Source organism: Tachyglossus aculeatus, chromosome 9 (assembly GCF_015852505.1).
Source record: "Tachyglossus aculeatus isolate mTacAcu1 chromosome 9, mTacAcu1.pri, whole genome shotgun sequence".
Classification (NCBI taxonomy): Eukaryota; Metazoa; Chordata; class Mammalia; order Monotremata; family Tachyglossidae; genus Tachyglossus; species Tachyglossus aculeatus.
This window is the reverse complement of record NC_052074.1, coordinates 20978950-20993794: the sequence shown is the minus strand read 5'-3', so window position 1 is coordinate 20993794 and position 14845 is coordinate 20978950. Positions and strand designations below refer to the sequence as shown.

Below are 14845 nucleotides of genomic sequence, written 5' to 3'. Positions count from 1 at the left end.
CAGTTTGGTTTCATTTCTCTTTTTCTTTTGCCTTTCTTTCTTATATGTCCCTTAACTTTCATTTTCACATCTTCAGCTATAACTTTATTCTTCTGTTCTGAGTTCAAATCACTCATTCATTCAATTGCATTTACTGTGTGCAAAGCGCTGAACTGAGCACTTGGGAGAGTACAATATAACAAGGACATTCCTTGCCTACAGTGAGCTTGCTACCTATTCCTAGCACTTCAAAAGTGATATGCAAAGGCAGTACAAGATAACCGAGAACACGGCTGGATTAAGCTATTTGTTGCACACACAAATATACAGACTTTCATTTCCCATAAAGAAAAGAGTAATTGTTACCATAACATGCATTCCCTGCACACCTCAAACACCTGGAGAGTTAGCTACTAATCAGTCACTTAATGATCATCACCCTCATTTACTGAATGCTTGCTATGTGCAGAAGACTATTCTAATCTATTGATAGAATAAAATGAGAGCCCAAACCAGTCTTGGTCCCTCTAGGAGCTTAAATTGCTTAAATCACAATAAAAGTAAACTGCTGTCAATAGGACTCTCAGGTCAGATTTCTAAAAAAGGAGACCAGCAGGAGTAACATAGTATTACCAAAAATACTATCTCTAATACCAGGCTACTGAATATTACAACACAGACCAGATTCACTAGTGTTTTAACAGACTTTTCCCTGTGTTTCACATCCACCACATTTTGAAACAATAAGAGGCTTTGTTCCACATTTCCTCAGTGTTGCATGGAGATCTATACAAACACAAACTAAACATACCTGTGTATGTTATATTGGCCAAATTGACCTATACTGAATGTAAAGGCTGATCATCAAGAGTTTTCTAGCAAGGAACAGCAACAAACCAGAGGCTTAGATAGAGGCTAAAGAGAAACAGTGTCTCTAATCTCTGAGCAAATAAACTGTCCAGGCACTGTTTTTGTAGAGGTCCATTTTGTCCTCTAAACTATAAACTCGTTGTGGTCAGGGAATGTATCTATCAACTCTCTTGTATTATACTCTCCCAAGTGCTTATTACAGTGCTGTACACATAGTAAGCGCTCATGAAACTTTATAAACACATAAACCAGGAGCTAAGAATCTTTTTGCATAGCTGGTGCTCCCATAAGAGGAGGGGGGTTTGAATGCTGTTTTTACCTGGAGAGGGATTCAGTTACATTTTGGGTACTAAAACCAGGGGACGTGGATTGTAAGTATTTTGAACCAACTTCTGTACAGTGCCTGGAACAGAGTTGGAGCTTCATAGATACCAAAAAGGAAAAACAACAAACAAAAACAACAAAAAACCTTTACCAAGTCACCGCACCCCTAGGCACGTGCTCTTTCCATTAAGGCACACTGCTTCCTTGCCTTTAGTTTTTCCATTTGTAAATGGGACTATTGATAGGAAACAAATAAGTTAATACATTCGTGGAAAGCTTTCTGAGCTTCGCCGGGAAGACGCTCTATTTAAATCCTGTATGATGCTAATTTAGACCGGATGTCTTCCAGGGAACTTTGAATATTGCTAGACCGTACTATCGCTTTCTTGTTTACTTCGTTTTTGACATGTTCTGGCCCTCCTTCCAAAAGGCACTTAAAATATCTGATAAAATAAAGACCACGCCTAAAATGTCCACTCTGTCCTCCTGTATCAAATTGAAATTTGTCCCCGCAGCTCAGCAAGGTGCTAATTGTTCCTAATGGTCCGTAAACAAACTTCTTTAAGTCATTAATCACTTGCTTCCTTTCAAAGGGCTTTAGAGAAACAATGAGCCGGGTCTCTGAAAGCAGACAGTAAGCAGAGGCTAATTCCCTTTGCCCTCTTCACTGTCCCTAAACCGATTTCGATTTCTCTTATTCAAGGACCTACCCATACTCAAAAAGGTTTTGATATTGGGCCCGTGTGGTAGAAGTAATAATTATAATAATGGTATTTAGCGCTTACTATGTGTCAAGCACTGCTCTAAGCGCTGGGGTGGATACAACAACAATAATAATAATGGTATTTGCTAAGCGCTTACTATGTGCAAAGCACCTTTCTAAGCGCTGGGGAGGTTACAAGGTAACCAGGTTGCTCCACGTGGGGCTCACAGTCTTAATCCTCATTTTACAGATGAGGTAACTGAGGCACAGAGAAGTCAAGTGACTTTCCCAAAGTCACACAGCTGATCAGTGGTGGAGCTGGATTAGAACCCACGACCTCTGACTCCCGAGCCCATCAAGCCACACTAATCTCAGCTAGGGTTGCAGTGGGGCAAAGGGAGGATAACCAATCAATCAATCATATTTCTTGAGCGTTTACCGCGTGCAGGGCACTGTACTAAGCGCTTGGGAAGTACAAGTTGACAACATTCACCTCACCCACCACCTTACCAAGAAAAGAAAGAAAACGGCTCGGGCCCGGCTTTTATACTCGGTGAGTTCTCCATTTCCTGTCCACTGGGTGATTGTACTTGCCCCAGCGCTTAGTAGAGTGCTCTGCACGCGGTAAGCTCTTCATAGATCAATCAATCGTATTTATTGAGCGCTTACCGCGTGCAGAGCACTGTACTAAGCAGTAAGCTCTTCATAGATCAATCGTATTTATTGAGCGCTTACCGTGTGCAGAGCACTGTACTAAGCGGTAAGCTCTTCATAGATCAATCGTATTTATTGAGAGCTTACCGTGTGCAGAGCACTGTATTAAGCGCTTGGGAAGTACAACTTGGCAACACGCACCTCATCCACCACCTTTCCAAGAAAAACCAGAGACCCATGGGTCCTAGAAATTCAGAGCAAGGGAGAAGAGAGGAATTCAAAGGCTCTGGTGCTAAGGAAAATGGAATTTTCAGAAATCCCAACACTTCCATTCCTGTAGCCTGTAACCTTGTTGTGGACTGGGTGCGTGTCTACCAACTCTTGTACTCTCTCAAGTTCTTACCACTTTGCCCTGCACAAAATAAATGCTCAATAAATACCACTGACTGACTGATTATCTCTTCAATGGCTTTGCACTGAACACTTGTGCTTCATTAAGTATTGAAATCTGGTAAGATCTGAAGGAAATAACACAGGTTCTCTCATTCTTTTTTTCCCCCTGCAGCATCCTTGGGAATGTTTTGAAAAGAGTTGGGAACATCAATTCCCCCAGTAGCAAAAGGGAAAGAACGATACAAGAACGATATAAGAAGGCATCACCCCTTCTTATAACAACGAAGCCCAGGAACTTCACTTCTTCACTGCATCAGAGTTCCAAGCAGGAATGACCTTCTCACATGGAAACTAGAGGGTTATACAACACTGGAGTGAGTTATAGAAGGAAGTGGGGGAATTCTCTTTTCAGATGGTTTTAAAAGGCCAGGTTCCTATCTTTCTGACGTGACTAAGGAACAGACCTGCCTGGAGGCAGCTGATTGAACAAGACGCCTTTTGCACTCCCATAATTTGATTATTTTTATGGCTATTCCTTACACCTCCTGCACAGATCAATGCTGCATATTGCAATTATCTATCTCTACCCAGCGATCTAGACTGCTTTAACAGTCATAAAGGGCTTATCCGGTTAGCACACATTTGGTTCCCTTTTGCTGCATCACAAACAAAGCCTGAAATCAGCATCTTGGAAACAGAATACAATTTCAGTTTTCACGGAATCACTACATTCCAGCTTGCACTTTCCTTTCTTTACACACACCCAGTCCTCATCGACATTGCCCAGAGTTACTCTCAGCAGCATGCAAGCATGTTCTGGGAACACAAGATACTTCAAGACGTTGGGAGAGTCACTTTAAAACTGTGGCTTGACACATTGAGATTTCCCAAATCCAATAAATTGCTCCCCTGGCTTTCTATTTCTGTCACTAAATCCCTCCACTGTTTCTTCATTACATTTGTCTGGGCTTCACAGAACAGCTCAGCTTTCCCCAAACTACGTGAGAGTCAGGTATTTATAAAGGGACTTCATATATAGATAATACAGACTTGATGAGTGATTTTGCTCAGAACCCGGGGGGTGATTCTGATCACATTGGAGGCACGATGCGCATAGGACAAGAAAGGTCCAGATTTGAGAAATTTATAACTTTTAGGACTTCGTATTACTAACTAGTCAGATCAGTCAACATCCATTGTGACACCACATAACAGGGCAATGAGCTGCATCTAATTTTGATTAGGGTGGCCAACCCCAAATTCTCCTCCTAACATGGGAGGAGGCAATCTTGTGAAAACTCCCTTTAAAGGAAAATCAAACAACAATACTCTCCCGTTGCACCGTTGCATGCATGGGAACATGCAGTTTAAGATAATGAGACATTCTGTGCCTCGTCAGAAGTTGAGAAGCAGCGTTACCTAGTGGGAAGAGCACAGACCTGGGAGCCAGAGGGCCTGGATTCCAATTCTGGCTTTGCCACTTGCCTGCTATGTGACCTCAGGCAAATAACTTCTTTGCTTCGGTAACTTCACCTGGAAAATGGGGATAAAACACCTGTTCTTCTTTCCTTTTAGACCTAGTCCCATGAGGAACAGGGACTGTGTCTGATCTGATTGTAGTGCATATTCCCCAGCACTCAACAGTACCTGGCACTTAGTAAGCACGTCACAAATATCACACTTATTGCTATTACAAACGTTCCCTAACTGGGTAGGGACCATCTCTATATGTTGCCAACTTGTACTTCCCAAGCGCTTAGTACAGTGCTTTGCACACAGTAAGTGCTCAATAAATATGATTGAATGAATAAATATGCTTGCCAAGTTCATTGAGTAGGTTTGTGTACCCTACTGACAATAGGACAATTCTCTTCCTTCCCTCTCCACCCTAGTACAGTACCAATACCTCTGGTTGCTGAACCTTGTCCTTTTTGGCAGCACCCTGACCAAACAGACATATTTAGGAATATCCCTCTTACCATAACTGGGCAAGGAGCTAGAAGAAATCCAATACCATCTTGTCATGTATACATTGTAGAAGAGATTCCCTTTGGTGGCACACTTGCCCATAGATGAAGGGAAATGGGTGTATTAATCAGTCGACCAATAATGAGCTCCTACTGAGTGCAAGCACTAAACTAAGAACTGGGTATAGTATACCAGAAACCAAAGACACGGAGTATGCCCTTGAGGAGTTTACAGTCTAATGAGGACTACTGGTAACATACGTTGTTTACAAATAGTGGGAGCAGGAGGAAGAACAAGGACATAACAGACGAGTCCATGAACATGTCAAAATGAAATAGCTGAATAAATAATTAAAAGGACAATTAGGTATACATGTATCTATATATACACCTACACACGCACTGATGATGGGTATGAATACATTAGGGCTACGGGTGACTACTGGGATGACTCAACGGTGTGTTGGGAATTATTTGGGGAAGTTTCACGGTTTAAAACCATGCCCCACTCCTCAGCTGAATTTGGAATAACTAAGAGTGCTTGGTTTACAGCCAGAACCAAGAAGCCCATCTGTTACTGACTTACAGGGGATTTGCTGCAAGATCCTGGGAATACCAGCTAGCCATGAAGAAATACCAATTGCAAGGGCCACAGAAAGATCAGTTTGGTCCCGAGCCCCCCTCCTCTCCCTCCCTCCTCTGGGAATCCACGGGTGTTTTAGAGGCCCCGGCTTCCAGCTGGTCAAGGCAGCCTGATGTGTCTCACTGTTCTCATGGCTTTGAGGTTTGCCAGAGTCTAGAGCCACTCGCCCTGGCACCTCCAATTCCCTGCCTTATCCCATGTTCGTGTTCATATAAAGCTCTCCTTGGGCGTCTGTGGCACCGAGGTAGACATGGGACCTGAGGGCAGTGACCCTGGAAGATGGGAGAGCAGTATGGCAGGAGGTAGAAACAGTGTGGTACCCAGGAATCCTCCCAAGCACTTAGCAGAGTGCTCTGCACACAGTGAGTGCTCAGTAAAGATGAATGAATGAATGAAAGAAGCAGCTGCTTTACCAGGAGTGACTGCAAACTGCTACTTCATCATCAATCGTATTTATTGAGCACTGTACTAAGCACTTCAGGGGCAGCACACATCCCACATCCTTCTCCCATGGTCCCCATCCCCCCAAATCTCAGCAAGATATAAACACTTGCTGGTGCAGCATGCCTCAGTGGAAAGAGCCCGGGCTTTGGAGCCAGAGGTCATGGGTTCAAATCCTGCCCCTGCCAATTGTCAGCTGGGTGACACTGGGCAAGTCACTTCCCTTCTCTGGGCCTCAGTGACCTCATCTTCCCCCACTTCTAGACTGTGATCCCGTTGTTGGGTAGGGACCGTCACTATATGTTGCCAACTTGTACTTCCCAAGCGCTTAGTACAGTGCTCTGCACACAGTAAGCAGTCAATAAATACAATTGAATGAATGAATGATATCGTGAGTGAAAATGGGCCAGATGCCGAGCTAAGCTCCAGGGCAGATAAACAATAATCAAAGCAGTGATTGTTACAAACAGGGCTCAGTCTAAGAGGAGGAACACTGTGAGCCCATCTTCTAGGCTGTGATCCCATTGTTGGGTAAGGGACCATCTCTATATGTTGCCGACTTGTACTTCCCAAGTGCTTAGTACAGTGCTCTGCACATAGTAAGCGCTCAATAAATACAATTGAATTAATTTTACCCCCATTTTATAGATGAGACCACTGAGGCACAAAGAAGTTAAGTGATTTGCCCAACATCATAAAGTAAGCCAGTAGGGGAGTCAGGACTCAAATCAGAGTCTCCTGAATCCCAGTCCCACACTCTTTCTATTAGGCTACACTCATTTCCTCAAAGTCTCTCTGAAAAAAATCACTGGATTATACAAAGTCAGGCCAAGGCTGATGATCTCACTTTATGGGAGTTTCTTACAGATAAATTCAAGTCCAAAGAGCCTTTGCATTCATTACTTCTGAGATTCAGTCAGCTCACCAATTATCTCACTCATTGACCCTGAAGAGTTATCAAAGCCTCCACTCTAAACCAAGGCAGTGGGAGGTTGTAAGAATGGCAAGTTGCAATAAGCAGAAACTCCTCCCTTGCCATCCAAATGAGGGGCAGTTATGGTTCTATTATTGAGACACCATTCTGCATCTGAATTTTGAAGAAATGATTCAGTGACTGATAAGACTGCTGCAATTCTCAAAGAGACAGAAGAGCAATGTGGTCATGTTATAAAAATTGGAATTAGATTGACCTTGTTTATTCATGTCCCAGTTTTTGCCTGTCAGGTCTGCTATGGCCACATGCTAATTTCATCATGGTGAAACTGAACCCTTAAATATCTTTAATACCAATTTTCAGCATTTAGACTGCATGCTAATTGAAAAACTTAGGGCAAGAGGCAAAAAAAAAAATGTTTTCAGGATAATACAGATGCTCAGAAAGAGACCAGAGCCATCATAGGTCCAAATGCTGGCTTCTCAGCTTACCAAGTGTCCCAAGAACTAGAATCTTCATAATATCCCATGCTCATCACAACCCACCTGTCCCTACCAATCACTCAATCAATGGCATTTATTGAGGGTTTTCTACGTGCAAAGCGCTGTACTAAATGCTTGGGAGAGTACAATACAACAGAATTAGTGGACCCAGTCCCTGCCCATAACAAACCTACAGTCTAGAGGGGGTGACAGACATTAAAATAAACTACAGATATGTACCTAAGTGCCATGGGGCTGAGGGAGGGGTGAATTTACTCAACAAGGGCATACGATCCTGATTCAGATTTGAAATCCCTCAAAAAGGAAAGGCACTTTCTGTAGTACTGAACATAAACTCACCACTTCCAATCTTTGCTGCTGGCTTTAGGACATCTGCAGAAAGAAAAACCTAAACTTATGTGCCCTAATGGTACAAATGTTTCCAGTCTTGTTTACAATGAAACCAAGTGAGTAGTGGCTGATAGATTTTTGTTGAATCATTTCCAGATCAAGTATTTGCTTCCAGTAGAGAAGGTTGTTACTGCAGTGCAACTTGGAGGTGCTGAGACCATGAACCAAGATGAAGACAACAGGATGAAGAGGAAGGGGCAGAATTCAGAGACTGAGAGACTATGGGAGGTAAATGAAAGGGAGCAATAAAATAATGATGTCAAGGTTGTGAGTTTCTGGGGCAGGGGTGGATAGTGCTGTTGTCAATAATCGGAAAATTTGGAAGAAGAGGAAGTTAAAGAAGAGAGATTGAGGAATCCAATTTTGGACACAATGAGACTTAAATGTGAAAATGTTGATCTGGAGAAGATGCTCTGGTGGCAGGATTATAGAGCAGGCGAGAGGACTGGGCTGGGGAGATGGATTTAGGATTCATCTGCAAAGAGCCGGTAATTAAAGCCCTGTGTGTGGATAAGATCCCTGAGAATGGATATAGAACAGAAAGGGAAGAAATGTGGCCTAATGGAAAGAACAGGATGCTAGGAATCAGAGGATCTGGGTTGTAATCCTGGCTTCACCACTTGTCTGCTGTTCGAACTTGTGCAAGTCACAACTTCTTTGTGCCTCAGTTAACTCACCTGTAAAATGGGGATTAAGGCTGTGAGTCTCATGTGGGATCTGGATGGTGTCCAAACCAATTAACTTGTATCTACCCCAGCATTTAGTACAGTGCCTGCCACATAACACTTAACAAATACCAGAAAAAAAACACAAACTAACAGGTAGAGAACTCAGATCTGAACCTTGTAGGATAACCACATTTAAGGAATGAGGAATAACAAAAATAAGTAAGGAAAACTGAAAATGAGTTAGTCATGCTTACTGAGTGCTTACTGTGTACAAAAGCACTGTACTAGCACTTGAGCGACTACAGTACAACTGAGTTGGTAGACAAGTTCTCTGACCACAACAAGCTTGCGGAAGACAGACATTAATATAAATAAATTATGGATATGATTTGAGGCCATGGGAGAGGTGAATAAGGAAGGTAAATCCAAGTGCAAAGGCGATGCTGAAGGGAGTGGGAGAAGAGGAAATGAAGACAGTTGGGGAAGGTCTCTTGTAGGAGATGTGCTTTTAATTAGGGTTTGAAGATGGGGAGAGTCTATCGGATATGAAGAGGGAGGGTATTGGGTGAGGGGTCAGCGGTGAGATAGATGTGATGGAGGTACAATGAGTAGGTAGGAGTGAAGCGTGAGGGCTGGATTGTAGTATGAAATCAGGGAGGTATGGTAGGAGAGGGCAAGGTGAATTATTATTGAGTGCTTTAAAGTCTATGGTAAGTTTCTGTTTGATGTGGAGAAGGATGGGCAGCCAATAAAGGTTCTCGAAGACTGAGGAAAACATGGACTGAATGGCTTTGTAGAAAAATGATCCAGGCAGCAGACTGAAGTATAGACTGGAGTGGGGAGTCAGGAGGCAGGGAAGTCAGTAAGGAGGCTGATGCAGTAATCAAGGTGGGATAGGATGTTGGAGATGTTTTCACTAAACTAGGAGAATACTGTATCAGTAAAGCATATGGGATGAGGGAAACTAGGTCAGAAGGAACTCAAGAGCCCTTTAATAGTGTCTTAACCCACCCGTGGAACCAAGTTGGACAAGGTAGATTTTGTATTCCTGTAAGAAAACTACAATTAGGTTCAGCAATTTTTTTTTTTCTGTGAAGATTTTGGAAGGGAACTAGATCCCACCTAGCCTGTAGTAGTCTCTCTCATTTCTTAAGAAAACCTAAGCATAGAGTATGCATCTAGGGGCAGAGGGTGCCATTGTTGCTTGGCTCTCTTCCCCCAGGAGTTGGGGACCCCTGGGGAATTGCTGCCTACAAAATCCATTTCAGCATGCTCAGCCTGAGCAAACTTAAGAGCCTACACCAGGGTTCCCCTTGCAGGATGACATAGCTGCATTTGGAGCTTCACTGTCACTCCAATTCCCCAGCCACTAAGAACACAACCTTGAAATTGGGGGAAATCATTATCCTTTAGGTAAATTTACTTCCCTGCTTAATTGCAATAAGTTCTTTCCTCTCCTAGCAATGATTACTTAACCTACTTATCCTAAATAATTTAACCAAAATTTTTTCATTGTATTTGTAAAGTGCTCACTATGTGCCAGACACTGTTCTAAGCACTGGGGTAGATACAAGCTAATCAGGTTGGCCACCAAAGCACTAATTCCAACTTCATTTAAATAAAACTAGCAATCCTCTCTCCAGAGATTTTTTTTAACTCTTTTGGATTCACTCAATTACCATATTGCTTCAATATACAAAAATAATGCAAAAATTCAGCATTATTTGAGAAGTCAACCTTTACTTGTAAAAGGATGATTAAATAAATTGTAAAATGCATTTTTAATGTATTTCAAATCAGTGAATACTTAAAAAGAGGGTAAACATCATCATATGATGTTCTATTGTGACTAATTAAGAAGCAAAAGAGAGAACTTAGTCTATAGTGCTTTTAGTATTGCTTAACCTCATGACATTTTGGAAAGAACTGCAAAATCAGTTAATGCATTTTTAGTGTGTAGTTAGTGTATAAATAGTTAGTGATAGTAAAATAGTTAGCGTACAGAGAGGAATTTCAAAAACTAACCAGTAATATATTTGCAGCAATTTGGTTTTCTGTAGGTTATTTACCATCATTTACCAAAGGTCATTAAGCTCCTATGTTCAGGGCACTGTATTAGACTTGGGGTAGCTACACAAAACAAGTGAACTGTGATCCCTGCTTTCAAGGGCCTTACAATCATGACCTTCACCAAATGAATTAAGCAAATTAGGCAGACATTTCCTTTGAAGTCCAAGATGACAAACACCATCCATATCCCTTATTTTCTTCTAGCATTCAACTCTGCAGCTCAATAACCTTTTCTCTCATTTACTGCCTTACAATCTCTGGGTGTTTCTTCAGTACTACTAATTACTGTTCAATTCTGCATCAAACTGGGCTCCAAATTATTTGCGTCCAGTGTTGCGGTTGTTCAATGTCAGAGGGGGAAAGAGGAAGAATTAATTGCTGAGAAATCCAAGAACATAAAAATGTTTCCCACATCGAATGACCGAGAACATGGAACCAAATTTTTTCCCCACCGAATTAAGAATGCTTTATGCTTGACAAGGTCTATTCGAAACCATTTACTGAACAGAAGGGAGAAATGCTGCACAGCAGGGTTGCCATCAGGATCTCATTTTCCCCTAGGCTTTGACATCAACACACACACCTACACAAATACATTCAATGACATAAATGTGTGTATACACACACACACACACACACACACACACACACACACACACACACACACACTCACTCTCTACTGGCCTCAGGCAGAATGCTTGACTTAGGTGATAGCCTCTCTGTTGCCAATGGTAATTTTAAAATAAAAATTCCATCCATTATAAAAATCAAGAATTAAATATTTTGCAATTCCACTTTATGTTCTTAAAATACACAAAAATATCATTCATTCAATCGTATTTATTGAGCGCTTACTGTGTGCAGAGCACTGTGCTAAGCACTTCAGGCAGGTTGATGATAACCGGTATTTGTTGAGTGCTATGTGCCAACCACTGTACTAAGCTCTCTGGGGTAGATACAAACAGGTTGGACAAAGTCCCTGCCATACATGGGGTTCACGGTCTAAAGGAGAGGGAGAAAGGGTATCTAATCCTCATTTTAAAAACAGAGGCACAGAGAAGCAGTGTGACTTGCCCAGGGTCACACAACAGGCAAGTGGTGGAGGCAGGATTAGAACTCAGGTCCTCTGATTCTCAGACATGTGCTCTTTCCACTATGCCATGCTGGTAGTACTTAGGCCTGGGTGTGCATTAAGTTCTAAATGCTAACATTTATACTGCAATATTATTTTTCTTGATTATAGCTTTGGAGGGAGAAGATGACTTTAACAGCAACTGAATTCTTTTTCAGTGTCACAAAATACAATTTCATCCAAGTGGTCATTCACCTGCCTTGCTTTCTGATGCCAACCGTTTCCAACTGCCATATTAAGGGGTGCCTGCAGCAGGAACCTTAGGTTTGGAAAACTGGCATCTGCTGGAGGATATTTATAAGTCTTGGTTCTGAAGCATTTTTTCTGCATGCCTACCACAGTAAAACATGATCAATTGATCAGCCAATCATATGAGTGCTGCTGTGTGCAGAGCACTGTGCTAAGTGGTTGGGAGCATATAATAGAGCTGGTAGACATGTTCCTTGCCCACAAGGAATTTTCAATCAGTCAATATTATTGAGTGCGGAGCACTGTACAAAGTACTTTAATGAGTACAGTAAAGGTCAAAGACAGGATGCCTGCCCTCAAGGAGCTTATAATATTAGTGGTGTTGGTTACGTGCTTACTATATGCCAAGCACTAGGGTAAATACAAGATAATCAAGTCAGACACAATCAGTAAATAGTAATTGATTAAACAATTACCATTATGTTCTGGTTTGGTTCTAATGGGTGAAGCCAGTTTTCCAAACAGATAAAGCATCAAGGCTACTATGGAGGTGAAGAATCTCAATCTGCCTAGGTGGAATTGCACACTCTTAGATGCTGCTTCATGTTTATCCCTTTCTGAGCCTCTCACTCCTGAATTCACTATAATGGAGCGAGTCAGTTATCAGATTTTCAAAATTCCCCAGCGTTTGAAGCCTGTATGTGGATTATTGTAATTATTTTTTTTTTAGCAAAACCATCCCTGTGGTTATCATGAAAGTAAAGGAAATTCATTAATTTAAAAAACGCTGGGTACTGGAGTTCTGAATAAAGCTACTTAGTCCTGTCTTTTCGAAGATTTTTCAGTTCTCAGGTCCTCTGAAGTAGCAGCTAGAATTCGGGCCATCTGATAACTCCACCCACGTTCAAGGGGAAGGAGATGTAATAGGGTGAGAGGTGGGGCACGGGGAGTTGGAGAAAGAATGTGTTTCTTCCTTTTGTCCTACATTTAAAGGCCCCACAGCACTTGTGCCCAGGGCACACTCTCCAAGTACATAGAGTGCCATTTGGGGATGGACTTGCAGATGGGATAGCTAATGCTGGCAATTTTACTACCAGCAGGGCAACAGTGGCATAGTGGATACAGCACAGGCCTGGGAGACAGGAGGAACTGGGTTCTAATCCCGGCTCCACCACCTGTCTCCTGTATGACTTTGAGCAAGTCACCTCACTTTTCTGCATCTCATCAGTAAAATAGGGATTAAGACTGTGAGCCCCACGTGGGATGGGGACACATGCTACATATAGTAAGCACTTAAATACCATCATTGTTATTACTCCTGCTACTTCCTGACAATACGGCTTAAATGGCTGATTTGGAAGGGGGCAGCATGAGGCGGGGTGGGGTGTGTATGTGTTTCTCTAACCACTTGCTTTATCAGCTTTTATCCTTCTGTGTGGCTCGATAGCCACCGTATTGGAGTGGCTGTTGTGTGCTTCTGGTTCCTTCCTCTTCACTGCTGCTGAGGGAGCCCAAATCAGGATTCAGGCTTTTTACATGAATGACAGATAACCAGAACAGAATTCAAGGCCAGGCTGCCTTCGCAACATTATTTCTATTACTAGTCTGTACCTTTCAGGAATCCACTAGGATTTCACTAAATCAACCAAACAGGCTTTGGAGTTCAAGAGTATTTCCTGAATAATGGCTGAGTGGGTCTGTTCCTTTTAATAAAGTGAAGGAACAACAGCAATTTAAATTTCGCTGAACACACCAAGTGGTAAGGCAGGGCTTGCTCAATAATGGCTTTTCTAGGACCTGGTGGTGGAATAGTAGATAACGTTCTACTATCCAATACAAATAGCTTATTATGACACTACCAACCATTCAATCACCATGAAGCAGAGAGCCAGACACATCAGTGAAGCATGTACAAAAGACTTATTGTTCCCTAAATATAATCAACTAAATGGATGATGGACTATTTTTACCTCATGTTTTGATCATAATTAATTTCAGTCAAACCCAGTCCACCCCAAAGCAACTCTCTTCCTATAGTGTAAATAGTTTTCATTTATTCTCCCTCCAACAAAATGAGAGACTTTTATTTGGCACCTCCAAAGTATATCATATTAACGGCTCAAAATATACTTCTCCCAGCTCCCCTCTGGGGACTGTAGAATTCAACCCTTAAAGCCTGGGATGTAGAGCCAGGCACTATACCGTAAGCTCTCCCGACTGTGTATTCATTCCCAGCACTTAGAACAGGGCTCTGCATATAGTAAGCCCTTAATAAACACTATTACTACAACTACTCTTGCCCCTATTTGACCATTTTAGCCCAGGACCAGAAGTAATGTGAAACTCTCCACACTCTTTATGCAGGACCTAACATCTACAGAACTGATGGTATTTAGCTGAAATGGAACAGTTCAGATTTAGATGAGACATTTGATGGGCCCCCTATGACAGGGGAACTCTCATGATCTTGGGCAATTTGGAGGAAATCCAGGGTTTTGATCGGCTCTGGGTCTTGGAAGATAGGAGGTTGGGGGGCGAGGGGGTGGGTATGGCAGTAAGCAGTCGATTGGATGCCCCAGAAATTCCGGGGTAAGGAGACCTAGAATTATCTCAGATGTCTAGGTATTCCCAAATTGGTGAGAAGGACGGGCTCTGCCCAAGGGGGACTCCTCCACTCCTGCCCTCCCTAGGAGATTGGACCCAGGTCCCCTCCTCCTTTCTCAAACCCCCAAACTACTGTCCCCTGATAATCAGTCATGCTGTGCTTTCTGACAAATGGGACCATTGCTCCAATTCCAGCCAATCCAACCCTCCCTGATATATCATGAACGTAGATAGAGTTTCCACAGAAGAAAACAGATTAGAAAGAGCTATATGGTAGCCTGGGCTCCAGAGTGTTTAGGAAGAAATTTCATGAACATACATAAAAGCATCATTATTATTATTATTCTGTTGTTCAATGTGGAACGCTTTCAGGGATGGGTG

At 42.3% G+C, this 14845-nt stretch overlaps 1 protein-coding gene across 1 annotated transcript in view; it reads right to left on the bottom strand.

Moving 5' to 3' along the window:
- Positions 1 to 14845, bottom strand: part of PCSK2 (proprotein convertase subtilisin/kexin type 2) — a 137626-nt gene that overhangs the window by 82897 nt on the left and 39884 nt on the right. The window lies entirely within an intron of this gene.